Source organism: Euprymna scolopes, chromosome 7, assembly GCF_053919585.1.
Source record: "Euprymna scolopes isolate OS-2025 chromosome 7, ASM5391958v1, whole genome shotgun sequence".
Lineage (NCBI taxonomy): Eukaryota > Metazoa > Mollusca > Cephalopoda > Sepiida > Sepiolidae > Euprymna > Euprymna scolopes.
The window spans coordinates 156,518,307-156,539,374 of record NC_136488.1 but is presented as its reverse complement, the minus strand read 5'-3'; the positions used below and the strand labels follow the sequence as shown (position 1 = coordinate 156,539,374).

Sequence of the window (21,068 nt, the reverse complement as noted above, 5' to 3'; positions counted from 1 at the left end):
CGTTCTTAACATGAGGAGGTTAGGGGTGTGTATTCCGAAAGCCGTTCTTTATATGGGGAGATTGGGGTGGTAATTCTGAAAGGCATTTTTTATTTTCAACCTCTAAAGAAGTTTGACATTGTCGTTTTCCTATACGCCTTCTAGTTTATGCTCATACCATTTCTTTTACATGGAGGTCACCACTTATCAAGGCCCAGAAGCCACTCGGGGATAAGAGTTATTTTGGGTACAGTAATCAATGGGATAATGTCCTAGTAATCGTTAGTATTGGAGATTTGATAAAGTGGCATTACTTAAGGGGGCGGTTCATCAGGAATTTGTTTATGTTGGACTTGAAGACATCCATGTTAAAGGCAGGAGGGAAGCAGGCAAGCGGTAGAGAGTTCCACATGGGTGCAGTTCTAAGAAAGAAGCTTTGTTCATGGAATCTACGTTTTGATTTAGGCACAGATAAAGAGTGGGCAAAATTATTGATAGTGGTTTCAGCTAGACGGGTTTTTATCGTGAAAGATATTTTGGTCTAATTTATAAAGTTTGTACGACATGAGCGACAGTGTGTGACTTTTATTAGTATTAGTGTTGGGACGATTAATCAAAATCAAAATCGGGAATCAAGAAAATCGCAACTTTTTAAAGTATCGGAATCGGTAACATTTTGCCTACATTTCGATGCCAAATGCGATTCTTATAGTTGCTTATTATTTGGTTCGTTTTTTGTTTAAAATAACTGCTACTAAATATAAATTGATAAATATTTATTGCTTTTAAGCTACAAACATAATTCAAATGTATAGATCACTCAAACGTATTTTTATGTTCAAAAAAATGCATAATTTATATCAGATATTTTCATGGTAATCTAAATAATGACAAGTAGCTAAATATTTAGTGATCTGGTAAGAATTGGAATCGGTAATTGTATTGGAATTGGAAAATGTTGTAATCGTCCCATCACTAATTATTATTATTATTATTATTATTATTATTATTAATTTTATATTTATTATTATTATTGTTATTATTATTGATGTTATTATTATAATTTATATTAGTGTAATTATTATTATAATTATCATCATCATTGTTATTATTGTCATACTTATTGTTATCATCATCATCATCATCATTATTATTATTGTTTTTATTATTAATTTTAATATTATTAATATTGTTTTATTATTATTATTATGATTGTTATTAATACTATTATTAATATTAGTATAGTTAAAATTGTTATTATTATTGTTATTATTGTTATTATTATTGATATTATTGTTGTTGTTGTTGTTGTTGTTATTATTATTATTGTTATTATTATTGTTGTTAATATTAATATTATAATTAATGTTATTATTGTTATTAGTGTTGTTGTTGTGATTGCTATCAATATTGTTATAATTGTTATTATTATTCTTATTATAGTTATTATTATCATTATGATTTTTATTATTGTTGCTATTATTATTGTTATTATTTTATTATTATTATTATTATTATTATTATTATTATTATTGTTGTTTGAATATTTTTATTTTGTTATTGTTGTTGTTGTTATTATTATTATTATTATTATATGTTATATAATGTTATTATTACATGTTATAATTATAATCATAAATAATGAATATAATAAAAAATTATATTATTCGATGTTGTTATTATTATTGGATTATTTTTATTGTAGTTATTGTTGTTATTATAATTATATTGTTATTATTGGATTATTTTTAGTTTTGTTATTGTTATTATTATTATTATTATTATTATTATTGTTATATTGTTATTCTTTGATTATTTTTATTTTTGTTATTGTTATTATTATTATTATATTGTTTTTATTGGATTATTTTTATTTTTATTATTGTTATTATTATTTTATTGTTATAATTGGATTATTTTTGTTTTGTTATTATTATTATTATTATTATTATTATTATTATGTTGTTGTTATTATTGGATTATTTTTATTATTATTTTTATTTTTATTATTATTATTATTATTATTATTATTATTATTATTATTATTATTATTATTATTGGATTTTTTATTGTTGTTATTATTATTATTATTATTATAATTGGATTATTTTTATTTTTGTTATTGTAACTATTATTATATTGTTATAATTGGATTATTATTATTATTATTATTACTATTAATTTTATTGGATTTTTTTATTGTTATTATTATTATTATTATTATTATTATTATTATTGTTATAATTGGATTATTTTTATTTTTATTATGGTTGTTATTATTATTATTATTATCATATTGTTAGAATTGGATTATTTTTATTTTTGTTATTGTAACTATTATTATATTGTTATATTTGGATTATTATTATTATTATTATTATTATTATTATTATTATTATTATTATTATTATTATTATTATTATTATTATTGGATATTTTATTGTTGTTTTTATTATTATTATTTTTATTATCATTATTATTATTATTGTTATAATTGGATTATTTCATTTTTGTTATTGTAACTATTATTATATTTTTATAATTTGATTATTATTATTATTATTATTATTATTATTATTATTATTATTATTATTATTGGATTTTTTATTATTATTATTATTATTGTCATTATTATTGTTATAATTGGATTATTTTGATTTTTGTTATGGTTATTATTATTATTATTATTATTATTATTATTATATTGTTATTATTGGATTATTTTTATTTTTGTTATTGTAACTATTATTATATTGTTATAATTGGATTATTATTATTATTATTATTATTATTATTATTATTATTATTATTATTGTTATTATATTGTTATTATTGGATTATTTTTATTTTTGTTATTATTATTATTATTATTTTTAGTTTTATTATTATTATTATTATTATTATTATTATTATTATTATTGTTATTATTATTATTATTATTATTATTATTATTGTGACATTACCCTCCTTCTTGTCCGATTTGTGCCGTTAACTTAACATCGCGATGAACATCCTCATGATAGGCAACAACGTTTTAGCCAACAAAATGTTTGGAAGCGGACATTTTGGTCTGAACAACCGACTATTTGGCCAAATCTTCTTTTAAGTTGGCTAATGAATTAAGTAAAATTAAAATTAAATTAAAATACGAAATTAAACTAATTTACTTAACTCTAAAAATGTATACTTTTAACTTATTTTTTTTTAAATATAACTAGAAAAATGTCCATGCTAAGACGGGTAAAATTAACTTCCAAGACAGAATAGTTTTACACCGTTTTTATGTCCCTTGCGACGATTTAAATCCAGATATGACGATGCTAAAATTATGCCGTTGTTCTAGTTTTTCGAATTTTTTTTTTATGATTTGAATTCTATAAATTGTCTAAATTTTAAAGCTTAAGGTTAGAAATCTAAAGAAGAAATTGACATTCAGCAAATTTTGCTTAATTGGTGTCTAATGATTTTGAATCAAATTTAATGCAAATCTGATACATTTAAATTTTCAAATCATTTGTGATGTCCGTATTATAACTCATAAACACATTTTAAAATACTTGAAAGAAACTGAAATTTGATGTAAAATGATTGATTTTATTTACATGGAGGTCACCACTTATCAAAGCCCAGAAGCCACTCAGGGATAAGGGTTATTGCGTGTACAGTAATACAGATGGGGATCAGAGCGTTGATGATGTAAAGATAGAAGCTTGGTTTTGGATGCATTAAAAGTGACCAGCCACCTCTTCCCCTATTATACCACGCGCTCAAGATCAGAAGAGAGAGAATTAGAGAGAACTTTGTCATTTACGGCCTTTGATGTGTTGCCATAGATAGTCGTGTCATCAGCATAGATGTCAACGAATGATTTAAGTATGTGTTTTGGGAGATCATTGATGTAGATCAGGAAGGGAGTTGGGCCCAGGATAGACCCCTCTGATTTCTGCCCATCAATCACTACTCTTATGAACCTATCAGAGAGAAATGATTTAATGATTGAGAAAACATTTCCAGTAATACCGTAGCTGGGAATCTTGTGAAGTAGGCCCTTATGCCATACCTTATCGAAGGCTTTTGATATGTCAAGAGCAATTGCCCTGGAAAGGAAACCTTATATGTGATATAACCGTTAGCACATCTGCTGTAGATGTCACTAAGAAGGTTGTTTCCATTGAGGTGGTTGACTACTTCTTTATTTAATATGGATTCCAACAACTTACTCATGACACACAGGAGACTTATTGGTCTGTACTGAGAGGGAGATGACTTTTCATCTGAATTCTTAAATACAGGGCAAACTGATGAGGTTTTCCAATGTGTTGGAAAGCACTTCTCCTTAAGGCCAGGCTTAAACAGTTTTGTAAGTATGGGGACAATTTCTGGTGGGAGCTTTTTCAGCACTATAACTGAAATGCCGTCAGGGCCAGTTGCTTTACTGGAATCAAGGTTCTTGATTAACTTGGCGACCTCGTGCACAGATATTTGTATGTTGCATAGCGTGTTGTCTGTTATAGGAGGAAATACAGGGAGTTGATGGTCATTGTCGCATAGGGTAGAATTAGCTGCAAAGTTCTTGGCAAATAGTCTGGCCTTGTCTGATGCTGACGAGATGACCTCAGGTCCATTAATGATAGTTAGGATAGAACCCACGCTTCTGTTTAAGATCCTGTTTGCTATTTGCTAGAACTGGTGGGAACCAAGCCGCTGCTCAGCTACTTTGGATTTAACAGACTGAGCATATAGCTCTCTTGCACGTTTTATTACTCTTTTACAGTGGTTGGTGGCAGTCCTGAAAGCAGCTTTAGTCTCAGTACATCTATTACGTTGGTAGCTATGGAAAAAGTGATTTCTGTGCACGATGGCAGCAGCACATTCAGGAGAGAACCATGGCTGCCTGTTAGGTTTCTGTTGGAATTTTTTGGATGGTCTATGTCTACAATTAACCATTCGGTCAGGTCTGATACTATAGAGGACACATCCTTTTTAAACATGGAATGCAGAGGTAGGTCGGATATGAATGTACGGAAGCTATCCCAGTCAGCCATAGAGTATTGATATACAGTACGGTGGAGAGGTACGTCTGAAGACTTATTATATTTCATTTTTATCTTAACTGTTACAACGGAGTGGTCAGAGGATCCCAGAGGAGATAGAACGGAACATGAACACAGCTCAGGGGAAGTTGTGAGGAAAAGGTCTAGAAGGCTTGCATATTGACCGGGTGTATCGGGCACACGGGTGGGTTCGTGAACAATCTGAGTGAGGTCATAGGCAATGGCAAAATCATGACAAACCTCCCCTCGCCATCGGTTTTATTTGAGTGGGTCAGCCATTCCACATTATGGACATTGAAGTCACCGCAAATGTGAATGTTAGCCGTAGTATGAGCAGACAGGATGTGGTCAATTTTCTCAGATATGCTCTTAAAGATAGTAACCCCACTGTTGTGGGGGCGATAGAGGGCAAATATAAATGCAGTGGTGTAAGCTAGTGCAACCCGGAAGCACATATAAGGTAAATTAGGGTCTTCTCTGGAGATATCCCTACCACATGGAAAGCTATCTTTAATGTAGGCACATATTCCATGCCCATGGCGATCTTGGGAGTCAGATTTATATGTTAAGTTGGAATATCCTTTAATTATGAATTCGTCTAGGGAAGTGGTTGGCCCTATGCCAGTTTCACTTAGAAAGAAAATGTCCGGTTTCGTCTCCTGTAATTGTGTTTCAACCTCTGGAAGGTTGGAACGTAGACCCCTGATGTTGGAGAAGGATACCTGGTAGTAGGGGTCTACGTTGGAGGATGGGGTTCTAGGTTTATTTGTGTTTCTTTTTTGGAGATTTGTCATGATTGTTAAGGTTTTGGGGTTTGTGGAGCAGGTCGATAGACTTGGTTGGAGCAGGACAGAGAGGGAAAATAAGAGAGAAAAAAGACAAGAAATTTTTTTAAATTTTATTGTTCGTATAATTAATTAGCTGGATTCAATATATTAGCACACCTTATCGCATCGCTTATCATATACATAAATTAATTAAAAAAAAAACGCACTGAAAGACTATTGTAAGAAGACGTTTTTAAAAATGTTCCCCACATGCTGTCGATAAATAGAATTTAGCTCGACTCATTGCGTTTTGGGGGTACAATTCAACCGATGTATGAATTCCGACGTGTCAAAAGAAAAATGTGTCTATGTGTAAAAGTTAACTTAAAAACCATACATGTGTCTCACACGTAATAAATAACTGCTGGAGGACCAGGAAGTGTTATTGGTTTCTAGAGCGTGAATTCGAGCTGTTATTGGTTGATGCAATCCGAAACGCAGGAGTGTGGTTTCGTCTACTGAAGTGTATCCAGTATTATTTACGTATACTTAAATAAGAAAATGTGTGTATATATATATTTATTTGCAATAAATTTAACTAGCAAAATTATACATTTCACTTTAAACAAGCAAAAAATAGTTAAAGTTATTTCAAATAAATCACGACGAAAACTTCTTGAATCAGCGCTTATCAGCAAATTCAAACACAATCAAACAACTTAGGGATTACTATAATGTATAGCTATTAATAAGTAAACTCCTATTAAAAAAACACATAATTTAATCTTAGATACAGGTTAACTCTCTCACACCATAGAAAACACCTATAATAATTAATACATATAATAATTAATACCTATAATAATATATACATATAATAATTGATACATATAATAATTAATACCTATAATAATTAATATCTATCTATATATATATATATATATATATATATATAGATAGATAGATAGATAGATAGATAAATAGATAGATAGATATATTCGAATGAGTAGAATGTAGTAGAATAAACAGAGTGCGATGGATGCGTTTATATATATATATATATATATATATATATATATATATATATATATATATATATATATAAGCGTGTATGTGAATTTTCGAATAAAAATGTAGAAGAAATAGTGATGGGTATGTATGTATATGCATGTGTGTGTGTGTGTGTGTGCATCTATGTGTGTGCATGTGCACGTGCGTGTGCGTGTGTGTGTGTGACAGAGAGAGAGAGAGAGAGAGAGAGAGAGAGAGAGAGAGAGAGAGAGTAGATTTTGAATAAATATTTAAAAAAAAAAAGAATACTCCTATTTTGTATATGCACCTTTCGTATTATATGAAAGAGTATTAATTATTTACAGGCCTGCCATACATAAAAATATCATCAGGCAGGAGTTGAACGTGTGCCTCAGAATAAAGACTGCTTTAACCTTAACGCTATCTGAATCTTTTGCTTACTGCCAATCCTCTAGCAAACTCGAAATCATTAATATAGTTGAGTTTCTTTCAGGTTTAGTTAATGTTATCTTGTATGAAGTCATGCTATCGTCTACAATCAAAGAACACATTTATAATGTTACTCTTTTGTGAAACACAATAATGACAGTGCAGGGGGGGGGGACAAAATCAACCCCACGTGTGACTATGACGTAGTGAGTGAAAGAAACTGTGACTACAACCTGCCAACCTGCAAAAGCACGCAAAACAAAGGCATTGTGACTCATTTGAGGTCGCTGTTGGTATGAACTCAACTGTTGCAGTTCAATAACCAACGGATTCAATGTGAACCATGTCCATCCTTAATTGCGAATTAATTGGGCAAAGTAAATCGTAAACAGCATATCACTGTTACGCATTGCTGTTATCTTGTAAAATACCTTTGTTATCATTAAAATTATTTTTATTAATATTATATAATATATTAAATTACATTATATTATGTATTAATATATTAAATTACATTATATTATGTATTAATATTATTAAAATACCTTTGTTATCATTCAAAAAAAAAAATTCCGTTTCTTTTCACCCCAAACATGGCATAGTGCCACTTGCAACTATGAGGTTACTATTTGGGATCAAATTTAGAGAGATTGAGGGGGGTAAGCAGCGAAATGTGTGTTCACATTACACTTGAACTTCTGCATATCAGTACAGTCAGGGAAGCAGAAACCCGGTAGGGACTTCCAGAGTCTAGAAGTTCGAGGAAAGAAACTATTAGAGTAGAAGGATTTCCGGCATCTATAGATCTCTACAGTGTAGGTTGGGATTTTAACATTTCGGCGATGGGACAGAGGTTCAAGTTTGGTTCATAGTGCGAGATATATTAGGATTGAGACGTTTTTTGGAGCTTGTCGAAGAACAAGAAACGATTGAGAAATGTACGATGCCAGATCTATAGATCTATAAATCTATAGATCTATAGATCTATAGAGTGGGATTTTACTGCCTATCGATTTAGTCGAGCGGATTTACGTCGAGGGTGTACAAGTGATTCGAATTCGTCGGCGCACATTCCATTAAAATACTTGTAAAACAGACCAAATAATGTAACATTTAGGCGATGGGCCAGGGGTTCAAGTTTGGTTGATAGTGCGAGATCTATTAGGATTGAGACGTTTTTTGTCTAAGAACGAGAGACGATTGAGAGATGTGGTAACGATGCTCCATTGTAAAACTGAAACCTTATACTTTATCATAATATTCATCGCAAACATTAATGGCTTAGTAACCAAGAGTAGCGGACACAAAATAATTCTTATGAGTGTCAAGTGAGATATGCGTGAAATAATAATCCACCAAAAGTTAAATATCAAATCATCAAATAATAAAAGATGATGTTGCTAAGATATTTGAAAACAGCTCTGAAACAAACAAAAAATCAATTAAAAAAAAACTTCACACTAAAGAACAGGTAAAAAAATGTCTCAGAAGTCATGAATCATCAACAATATTCTATAAACCAGCAGATTACAATCACTTCAGAAGCTTGAAAAATCATAGCATTTGCTAAAAGAGTTAAGCATTCACAGCACTCAATATTACGTATCTAATAAATATATTGCCATCCTAATTTTCACTTATTTCCGAGTGTGAGTAATGACGTAGAAATAACATGTCTGGCTGCAGAAGATACCCAGAATGTACTTCGAAATTATTCTAAAATAGCAATAAGAACGAAGTATTTTTTGTGGCGAAAATTGTACACTGAAACTTATTAGTGTTATTTTTATAAATGTTATTTTTATAAATGTTATTTTTATAAATGTTATTTTTATAAATGTTATTTTTATAAATGTTATTTTTATAAATGTTATTTTTATAAATGTTATTTTTATAAATGTTATAAATATTACTTTTATAAATAGTATTTTTATGAATGATATTTACTAGCAAATGATGTAGCTAATTTGCATATTCTTTTAAACATTCATATTAATTAATTCCCCATTAATTTTTTCGTTTTTTTTTTTAATGGACATCTTTAGGGTGCATAAGCGGAATTTAGAATCGACTTTGACGACCAATCGACTTTCCCACCAATGGATTAATGCGATCTTAATTTCCTTTTTTTATCAGATATACACAAATTTGTCAGCTGTTGTTTGAGTCACTGTTCGTTTCAATCGGACGAAAAATGCCATCAGAAATAGTAAAAAGGCAGAGAGTGCTGGATCTTCTTCGCGCGGAAACTTGCCTCAAGGACATCGCTGCCATCATTGGAGTGTCCTTGACAACAGTCTACAACGTCAGGACCAAATTTAAGGTCACAGGCAACATCGAGAGGTCTCCGGCTCTCCCTTCAGCCAACAAAAAATGGACACAGGCCTTCATCAAGGACGTGGAGGCCACAATCAAACAGGACCCAACAGTCTGAATGCGGACGCTCGCCAAATACAAAAGCGTACGCGAGGGGATCATTAGCAGTGTTGCCAAGAAGGACTTGGGAATGCATTTTTACGTCAGAGTCGTTCGGCACCTCCTCACAAAGCTGCAGAAGAAAAACCGGCTTGCCAAGTATAAAAAGGTCTTGTGTTGGCTAAAGAATAGGAAGAACGCATCAAAGGTAAGAATCTTCAGTGACGAAAAGCTTTTTACCGTCAACCAGGCTGTTAACCGGCGCAATGATCGCATGATTGGAACTACCAGCAGCAATGTGAAGCCAGTCATGAGGACCAAACATCCGGTCAAATAAATGTTATTTTTATAAATGTTATTTTTATAAATATTATTTTTGTAAATATTATTTTTATAAATGTTATTTTTATAAATATTTTTGTAAATATTATTTTCGTAAATGTTATTTTTATAAATGTTATTTTTATAAATGTTATTTTTGTAAATATTATTTTTGTAAATATTATTTTTATAAATGTTATTTTTATAAATATTATTTTCGTAAATATTATTTTTGTAAATATTATTTTTATAAATGTTATTTTTATAAATATTATTTTTATAAATATTATTTTTATAAATATTATTTTCGTAAATGTTATTTTTATAAATGTTATTTTTATAAATATTATTTTTGTAAATATTATTTTTATAAATGTTATTTTTATAAATGTTATTTTTGTAAATATTATTTTCGTAAATGTTATTTTTATAAATGTTATTTTTATAAATATTATTTTTGTAAATGTTATTTTTATAAATATTATTTTTATAATTTAAGAGCCGCTTATATATATTTATGTATGTGTATATTGGTCTTGTGGCCTCAGACGGAAAGCGTTTTCTGCATTTCTTTAAACAAGATGAAAAGATCGGTGCCAAGGAATATTACAGCCTCCTCCGATATTGTATCCTCCCATTTTTGTAGGCTAATTACCCAGAGAACAAATACGTCTTTATCCAGGACTCTGCGCCGTGTCATAAGGCTGCCAAAGTCCAAAATTTCTTGGCCAACAACTTTACAGAGTTTTTACCAATGTCCTTCTGGCCATCCTGTTTATCTGACCTAAATGTCCTTGACTATTGTTTGGAGAGTTGTGGATGCAGAGGCCTGCAAGATTCCCTAGAGCAGTGTTGAAGCCTTGAAGCAGTCCATCATGACAGCCTGAAACAATATGTCGGAGGACTACCTCTTCAAGACCTGCAAGGCCTTCAGGCGCCATGTGGAAGCAGTGATTGATGTCGAAGGCGGACACTTCGAATAGTTACTATTCCAACTTTTCTGAACAACATTTGTTTAAAAATATATGCAGATTTTGTCTCGACTAGTTGCTGTGTTCGTTTTATTTCCATCTTCAATAATTCTAAATTCCGCTTACGCACCCTGTACTACATGTAATTATATTCATGCAGATATTCTACATGGTTTATACTTGCATATTTGCGTAAAAAGAGGTTATCGTAAACACAAACCTCTTTCTATATATATTTATGTATGTGTATATATATATTTGTTTTAAAATTTTTGCCTACCAAACTCCTTTGTCAGTTTTTAATCTACAAGCATGAAACTTCATATAGAGGGTATTCGAACCCATGCAAAACTTTATATTTGTGTTTTAGCTCGGGAAAATCGGTGCAAAATGTTGAAAATTTACAAAATGGAATTTTTCAGGTGAAGGTCAAACAACAACATTACAAATATGCATGCGTAACGTAATAGCTATCGGTTCATGTTTTAATTTTTAGCCTTGCAGTAAACATGTCTTCATAGCTCAGGCATTAACGTCAAATGAAAAAGTAAATTCCATGACCAAGATATAACAAAGTTGTATTTTCTTTTTAAAGAAGTAGAAAAAGTGGTTTTAATACAAAAAAAATTATATGAGTATAGATAATATATGGGTTTTTAAGGTATTTCGAAAAATTAAAAGAAAAAATGAAAACAATATAGCTAAATATTTACTGATTTAGAAGAGTCCGAATCGGAATCGATAATTGTATCGGAATCGGTAGTTTAGAACAGAATCGGTAATTGTAACGGAATCAGGAAACATAGTGGAATAGTTACATCGCTAATATATATATATATATATATATATATATATATATATATATATATATATATACATATACTACCGGGGGGGTCCGTTTTGGCTGGTCGTAAAATACGCTTAAATATGATATTTTAATATGTCCAGATTTCGTATATACTATAGTCGTGATTTTAAAAGTAAAAAAAAAATGTATTTGGATGCTATCAGCTAGAATTAAAAACTGTAGCATTTAAAGCTGGTGACGTTACCACTGTACCAACATGACACACATATGAACTGATTAAAAATAAACTAAGATTAATATACAAAATGTATAACGACTTTTTCAATTTTTACTCATGTTTGACCCCTTAAAAATATCTTAATCGGCTAAAGACCCATAAAAGAACGATCCATAAAAAATCCAATCATTGAGGCTCCTAGCACTGCTCTGCAACTTTTAGTTTCGGAGATGGAGTTTGAATATGGAGACAGAAAGAAAAACAGACGGACAGACAGACCGACATGTAGCCATTTATATATTAGATAATATATATATAGTATAAGTGAGTCAAAAAGAGTAATAATGTATTACCTTCAAGCTGCAGTTTCAACAAAATACCGGAAGACGACTGGTGAGTTTGTGAGAAGCTCAAGCTTTTTGTATTTATAAAAATTATTGATAAGATTTTGCCTTTCCAAAGATAATCGTTCTTTATCTTCGTCCATTATCAGTCAACGACCACGTGACACAACCTGTAAACAACCTTGAGAAGTTAGCCATTTCCATTGTGACATTACCCACCTCCTTATCCGATTTGTGTCGTTAACTTAACATCGCGATGAACATCCTCGTGGTACTTGTGATAGACAACAACGTTTTAGCCAACAAAATGTTTGAAAGCGGACATTTTGGTCTGAACAACCGACTCGTTAGCCAAATCTTCTGTTAAGTTGGCTAATGAATTAAGTAAAATTAAAATTAAATTAAAATATGAAATTAAACTAATTTACTTAAGATAAACTCTAAAAATGTATACTTTTAACTTATTTTTTGAAAATATAACTAGAAAAATGTCCGTGCTAAGACGGGTTAAATTAACTTCTAAGGCAGAATAGTTTTACACCGTTTTTATGTCCCTTGCGACGATTTAAATCCAGATATGACGATGCTAAAATTATGCCGTTGTTCTAGTTTTTCTAATTTTTTTTTTATGATTTGAATTCTATAAATTGTCTAAATTTTAAAGCTTAAGGCTAAGAAATCTAAAGAAGAAATTGACATTCAGCAAATTTTGCTTAATTGGTGTCTAATGATTTTGAATCAAATTTAATGCAAATCTGATATATTTAAATTTTCAAATCATTTGTGATGTCCGTATAATAACCCCTAAACACATTTTAAAATACTTGAAAGACACTGAAATTTGATGTAAAATGATTGATTTTTTTACATGGAGGTCACCACTTATCAAAGCCCAGAAGCCACTCGGGGATAAGGGTTATTGTGTGTACAGTAATCAATGGGATAGTGTCGTAGTATTTGTTAGTATTGGACATTTGATAAAGTGTCATTACTTAAGGGGGCGGTTCATCAGGAATTTGTTTATGTTGGACTTGAAGACATCCAAGTTGAAGTGAGGAAGGAAACAGGCAAGCAGTAGAAAGTTCCACGGGCGTGCAGTTCTAAAAAAGAATATTTGTTCATGGAATCTACGTTTGGATTTAGGCACAGATAAAGAGTGGGGGAAATTATTGACAGACGTTTCAGCTGGACGGGTGTTTATCGTGAAAGATTGGCGAGGGGCGACGAGGGATTGACGCTCAGACGAGCACCTGCTATGGAAATAACGATAAAACTAAGACAGGCTCGCAACATCTCTTCTGTAAGAGAGAGGTTGCAGGGAAGAGAAAAGGGCATCACCCACTAAACCACGAAGTCTATTTTGTACTCTGTCAAGGCAGGAGAGGCTTTTTAGCAGCTTCTGCCCAGATATGGCAGCAGTATTCCATCTTTGGACGTACATGGCTTTTATATAGATAGAGAATTGCATCAGCAGTAAGATATCTTTTGGAGCGGTAGAAGGATCCCACTATTTTCCCAGCGACCTTGGAAATAAACTTGATGTACGTGTTCCATTTCAGATCAGGAGTAAAGGTCAAACTCAGAAGCTTATCAAAACATGGGGCCTCCCCTAGACGAGAGCCATGCATTTCAATTGATGCCAGATGGGGATCAGAGCGTTGATGATGTAAGGATAGGAGCTTGGTTTTAGATGAATTGAAGGTAACCAGCCACCTGTTCCCCCACTGTACCACACGCTCAAGATCAGAGGAGAGAGATTCAGAGAAAACTTTTTCATTTACGGCATTTGATGGCGATGCCCACAAACTTACTTGTAAATGCAGCGACTATCATCCTGATTGGATTGTGCTGGCTTCCACTTAAGCACGAACTGCATCTTGAGCCATCGCAGTCCAGTTTCGATGATCCTGGGCTTGGTCGCAGAAAAATAGCTAACCACTCCAGATTCCAGTGTCGGAGACGAACTACTTGTAGGCTCAATAGTACCGCCATATCGATCTTAATTGTTGTCGCCGAAGTTTTCAGCTGCCAACTAGCACGCTTTTGCCAGGCAGAGAGAAGGGATAGCGGACCTTACGAATGAGCTCCCACTCTGGTCGACGAGCTGCATGTCCAAGCCACCGTCGTTGAAGAAGGACGGACAGTAGGAGTGTAAGTTTGGTGTTAAAAACTGGAACACGATCTCCACAACGGCAGAGCATAATGCTGCAAAGTCAGTTGTTGTCGAAGACTTCCAGTTTGTGCGAATTGGTGCCAAACACGTATCATTGAAATTATCTAAATTTCCATGGAGACCTTACACTCCTGTTTTACCCCTTTGCAGAAAACTAAATTAAACAAAATATAGCCCACATTTTGACCCATACACCTAACATTTTTTTTTAAGATTCATAATAATCGATGAATAACTGGGTGGATTCTTCCGATTATTGTTCTTTTTTTTTGGATGTTATTTTCATAAATTTGAACTTTTTCACGAGATTTTTTTTTTTTTTTTGTCGAACTCGAGAATCTTTCTGTCGAACTTTGGAATCTACGGGGATTCTCTAATGGAATCTTTTGTTCAACCCTCAAGAGTAGAATATTCTCGTTCTGCCAGCCATGATTGGGTAAAATCCAAGGTATTTTTCGTGTCACCTGTACTGAGAATTAAACCACCAACCTCCAAAAGAGTGTAACTTACAACTGAATTTTACCAAGTAGACTATTCAATAGGTCAGGAATCATAGTTTAGGAGTCAATCATATATAAATATATACACGTAAATAACTTTAAATAACGTGTAGGGGATAATATGGTCTTTCAATACATAACTTGGTATAAAGGTGTTTGCACTTATCCCAAACATGAGAGTTGTATAATTGTGACACTTAAAACTATTTTTTTCAAAACAATATTGTTATCACAGTCATCAACAAAACGAAACATCAAAAATGCGTTTCTGATGTCCGATAAGAAAACATACTTATCTGTTCTGAAAAGTAAAGTCAAATAAAGCATGTTCAAAGTCAGATTGAAGCCCAGCATAATATGTAATGACTAAGCATAATATGTAATGACTAAGCATAATATGTAATGACTAAGCATAATATGTAATGACTAAGCATAATATGTAATGACTAAGCATAATATGTAATGACTAAGCATAATATGTAATGACTAAGCATAATATGTAATGACTAAGCATAATATGTAATGACTAAGCATAATATGTAATGACTAAGCATAATATGTAATGTCTAAGCATAATATGTAATGACTAAGCATAATATGTAATGACTAAGCATAATATGTAATGACTAAGCATAATATGTAATGACTAAGCATAATATGTAATGACTAAGCATAATATGTAATGACTAAGCATAATATGTAATGACTAAGCATAATATGTAATGACTAAGCATAATATGTAATGACTAAGCATAATATGTAATGACTAAGCATAATAGGTAATGACTAAGCATAATATGTAATGACTAAGCATAATATGTAATGACTAAGCATAATATGTAATGACTAAGCATAATATGTAATGACTAAGCATAATATGTAATGACTAAGCATAATAGGTAATGACTAAGCATAATATGTAATGACTAAGCATAATATGTAATGACTAAGCATAATATGTAATGACTAAGCATAATATGTAATGACTAAGCATAATATGTAATGACTAAGCATAATATGTAATGACTAAGCATAATATGTAATGACTAAGCATAATATGTAATGACTAAGCATAATATGTAATGACTAAGCATAATATGTAATGACTAAGCATAATATGTAATGACTAAGCATAATATGTAATGACTAAGCATAATATGTAATGACACAGAATAATATGTAATGACTAAGCATAGTATGTAATGACTAAGCATAATATGTAATGACCAAGCATAATATGTAATGACTAAGCATAATATGTAATGACACAGAATAATATGTAATGACTAAGCATAATATGTAATGACTAAGCATAGTATGTAATGACTAAGCATAATATGTAATGACTAAGCATAATATGTAATGACTAAGCATAATATGTAATGACTAAGCATAATATGTAATGACCAAGCATAATATGTAATGACTAAGCATAATATGTAATGACTAAGCATAATATGTAATGACTAAGCATAATATGTAATGACTAAGCATAGTATGTAATGACTAAGCATAGTATGTAATGACTAAGCATAATATGTAATGACTAAGCATAATATGTAATGACTAAGCATAATATGTAATGACTAAGCATAGTATGTAATGACTAAGCATAATATGTAATGACTAAGCATAATATGTAATGACTAAGCATAATATGTAATGACTAAGCATAATATGTAATGACTAAGCATAATATGTAATGACTAAGCATAATATGTAATGACCAACCATAATATGTAATGACCAAGCATAATATGTAATGACCAAGCATAATATGTAATGACCAAGCATAATATGTAATGACCAAGCATAATATGTAATGACTAAGCATAATATGTAATGACCAAGCATAATATGTAATGACTAAGCATAATATGTAATGACTAAGCATAATATGTAATGACTAAGCATAATATGTAATGACTAAGCATAATATGTAATGACTAAGCATAATATGTAATGACTAAGCATAGTATGTAATGACTAAGCATAATATGTAATGACTAAGCATAATATGTAATGACTAAGCATAATATGTAATGACTAAGCATAATATGTAATGACTAAGCATAATATGTAATGACTAAGCATAATATGTAATGACTAAGCATAATATGTAATGACTAAGCATATGTAATGACCAAGCATAATATGTAATGACCAAGCATACTATGTAATGACTAAGCATAATATGTAATGACTAAGCATAATATGTAATGACTAAGCATAATATGTAATGACTAAGCATACTATGTAATGACTAAGCATAATATGTAATGACTAAGCATAATATGTAATGACTAAGCATAATATGTAATGACTAAGCATATGTAATGACCAAGCATAATATGTAATGACCAAGCATACTATGTAATGACTAAGCATAATATGTAATGACTAAGCATAATATGTAATGACTAAGCATAATATGTAATGACTAAGCATACTATGTAATGACTAAGCATAATATGTAATGACTAAGCATAATATGTAATGACTAAGCATAGTATGTAATGACTAAGCATAATATGTAATGACTAAGCATAATATGTAATGACTAAGCATAATATGTAATGACTAAGCATAGTATGTAATGACTAAGCATAATATGTAATGACTAAGCATAATATGTAATGACCAAGCATATTATGTAATGACTAAGCATAATATGTAATGCATAAGCATATTATATAACGACTAAGCATAGTATGTAATGACTAAGCATAATATGTAATGACTAAGCATAATATGTAATGACCCAGCATAATATGTAATGACTAAGCATAATATGTAATGACTAAGCATAATATGTAACGACTAAGCATAGTATGTAATGACTAAGCATAATATGTAATGACTAAGCATAATATGTAATGACTAAGCATAATATGTAATGACCAAGCATAATATGTAATGACTAAGCATAATATGTAATGACTAAGAATAATATGTAATGACTAAGCATAATATGTAATGACCCAGCATAATATGTAATGACTAAGCATAATATGTAAAGACTAAGCATAATATGTAATGACTAAGTATAATATGTAATTACCAAGCATAATATGTAATGACTAAGCATAATATGTATTGACCCAGCATAATATGTAATGACTAAGCATAATATGTAATGACTAAGCATAATATGTAATGACCAAGCATAATATGCATTGACTAAGCATAATATGTAATGACCAAGCATAATATGTAATGACTAAGCATAATATGTAATGGCTAAGCATAATATGTAATGACACAGCATAATATGTAATGATTAAGCATAATATGTTATGGCCAAGCATAATATGTAATGACTAAGCATAATATGTAATGACCCAGCATAATATGTAATGACCAAGCATAATATGTAATGACTAAGCATAATATGTAATGACTAAGCATAATATGTAATGACCAAGCATAATATGTAATGACACAGAATAATATGTAATGACCAAGCATAATATGTAATGACCAAGCATAATATGTAATGACTAAGCATAATATGTAATGACTAAGCATAATATGTATTGACTAAGCATAATATGTAATGACTAAGCATAATATGTAATGACTAAGCATAATATGTAATGACTAAGCATAATATATAACGACTAAGCATAATATGTAATGACTAAGCATAATATGTAACGACTAAGCATAATATGTAATGACTAAGCATAATATGTAATAACTAAGCATAATATGTAATGACTAAGCATAATATGTAATGACTAAGCATAATATGTAATGACTAAGCACATAAGATATTAACAGATATATACTCAAGAGTCAAAACAATGAAAAGAATATGCTGTTGTCACAGTCCTAGTAATAACACAGAATTCCTAGTTTTAAATGAGCGATGAAAGGCTAGTTGATAGAAATCAATTAAATTTTCCGTAATTTTTCTAATCAGAATCAATATGTTCGGCATTTATATTATTTGGATTCATCAGACTAATTTTCTAATCTTGAGTGTCATTTTCACAACGTTTCGGTCGATGTAATCTCAGATGTTCTTCAGATATCTTGTCCAACTCAGGAATGTTTCTGTCAAACTCGGGGATTTGGACGGAATTTTGAACAGACCCTTTATTTACTTAACGACGGTAGCATGCTCTCGTTCCGTCAGCCATGACTGGATAGAGGTCCTTACTAGTTCGCAATTGTATTTTCCAGTCGCCCACACTGAGGATTGACCCTTCAATCTTCAGAAGACTATCACGTTTACAATTAATTTTTCCAAGTATTCTAACCACTGCGCCATGGGTCCTTGCAGAAACATTTCCGAGTTCGACAAGGTACAACTGAAGAAAGTCGGGGTTTAGATCGACCGAAACGTTGTAAAAATGACACTCAAAATGAAAACAGTAGTCCGAAGAATCGGAATAATACGAATAACTAATCCTCATCTAAAAAAAATTAGAAACCTTCGGCATTTATGTTTTGATAAATACAAACGAAGTTCATAAAAATATGAAATAATATTTAAGTAAAGTTTTATAAAAGAATATTAAATGATAAATTGAAAATGAAAACAGACGTACAGAAATTATATATATATATATATATATATATATATATATATATATATATATATATATATATATAATACTTCGCTTGTTCCTCCCTTTGTTCGTCAGTACGTTACGCTTTAAAAAAGGCCAAGCATAACTTCGAAAGCCAAATTGCTTCCAAAAACAAATAGGAAAATTCGAGAAATTTTACTTTAAAAAGGCCAATCAGGCAAACCTGAACAAGATTACGAGAGTGACCTCCTTTTGATGTAGCCTCGTTTTCGAATATCATTATAATAATATATGATCATTGTTATAATGGTGTGAGAAAATAACTCGTAGTAATTTCGCCATCCAGCAGTTCTTCTCCGAAGAAAAAGTCAGTAAAACGTTACATAAAAGGGAACATTCGTAAGAAAGAAAGAAAAAAAAAGCATTGTCAGCCAAAAGGTGCTGGACAGAAGAATTCAATTAAAATTGTCTCTTACAATATGATTTTATTATTTGTATTGAACTATGTAGCACAATATTACTTTATGAGTATTTCTTGGTACTTATTAGTTTATCTCATTTGAGTCAGTTCTATATTTAAGATACAATGGACACTATTTTCGGAGAAATGTTAATAAACTCATATTTTCTGCGTTTTGCTGTATTTTTTTTTTTTTCCAAAAAACTAAATTGGAGAACGTGAGTGGGAAAATACTATTAGAAAAGACAGCGCGGTCAGCATCTCTTCTACAAAATCATCTCGCATGTACACCAGGTGCGGGAAATAATTCAGAGCTGTGACCCATCTCTTGAATGACACAGCAATTGCATGGTCGTAGTAATCTTCACAAACCATAAATTAACATCGTTAAAATGCGAGACTATAAGATATTAATGCCTTCATAATTTCTTCATTTTATGAAATTCATTTTGAGTCTCTTTTTTTTTTTACTATCTTATTTATACAAGAATAAAATTACTATAATTCTATTCAACTCTCTAAAATCTTGACGCAATTATTGTGAAGGCCACCAGTTTTTATTACTATGTAGTTCCTCCTGATTCTCGATCCTTTTCATTAATTATTTGTCCCACGTATTTAATTGTTGTCAGTGTTGCTCTTGAAGTCGTATTCTTTTTTTATTTATAAGGTCTATGACAACAGCATATTCTTTTCCTTATTTTTATTCTCGGGTATGTATCCATTGATATCTTATATGTTTTTATGTAGAGTGATGTGGTTCTCGGTTGATTAATTGTGTCTAACTGTGTCGGATATATACTTGAGAATCAAAATAATGAAAAGAATATGCTGTTGTCAACCCTAATTATTATAAGTACAAAAAACATAATAATTTTGGTCATCCCACTCATTTATACACACACACACACACATACACATACACATACACACACACATATATATATATACACACACACACACACACATATATATTAAAGTACCACGTTAAAACTTTAAGAAATTATTATTATTATTATTATTATTATTATTATTATTATTATTATTATTATTATTAGTG

The 21,068-nt window shown here is 30.7% G+C and overlaps 1 protein-coding gene across 1 annotated transcript in view; it reads right to left on the bottom strand.

Annotated features, from left to right (window-relative positions):
* The window catches only part of LOC145280252 (digestive cysteine proteinase 2-like), a 37,574-nt gene extending 25,159 nt beyond the window's left edge, over positions 1-12,415 (bottom strand). Inside the window, exon 1 of the mRNA XM_080132026.1 lies at positions 12,347-12,415. The gene's annotated coding sequence lies outside the window, so the exon portion shown is untranslated. The remainder of the gene's footprint in view (positions 1-12,346) is intronic.
* Between the last annotated feature and the right edge of the window lie 8,653 nt (positions 12,416-21,068).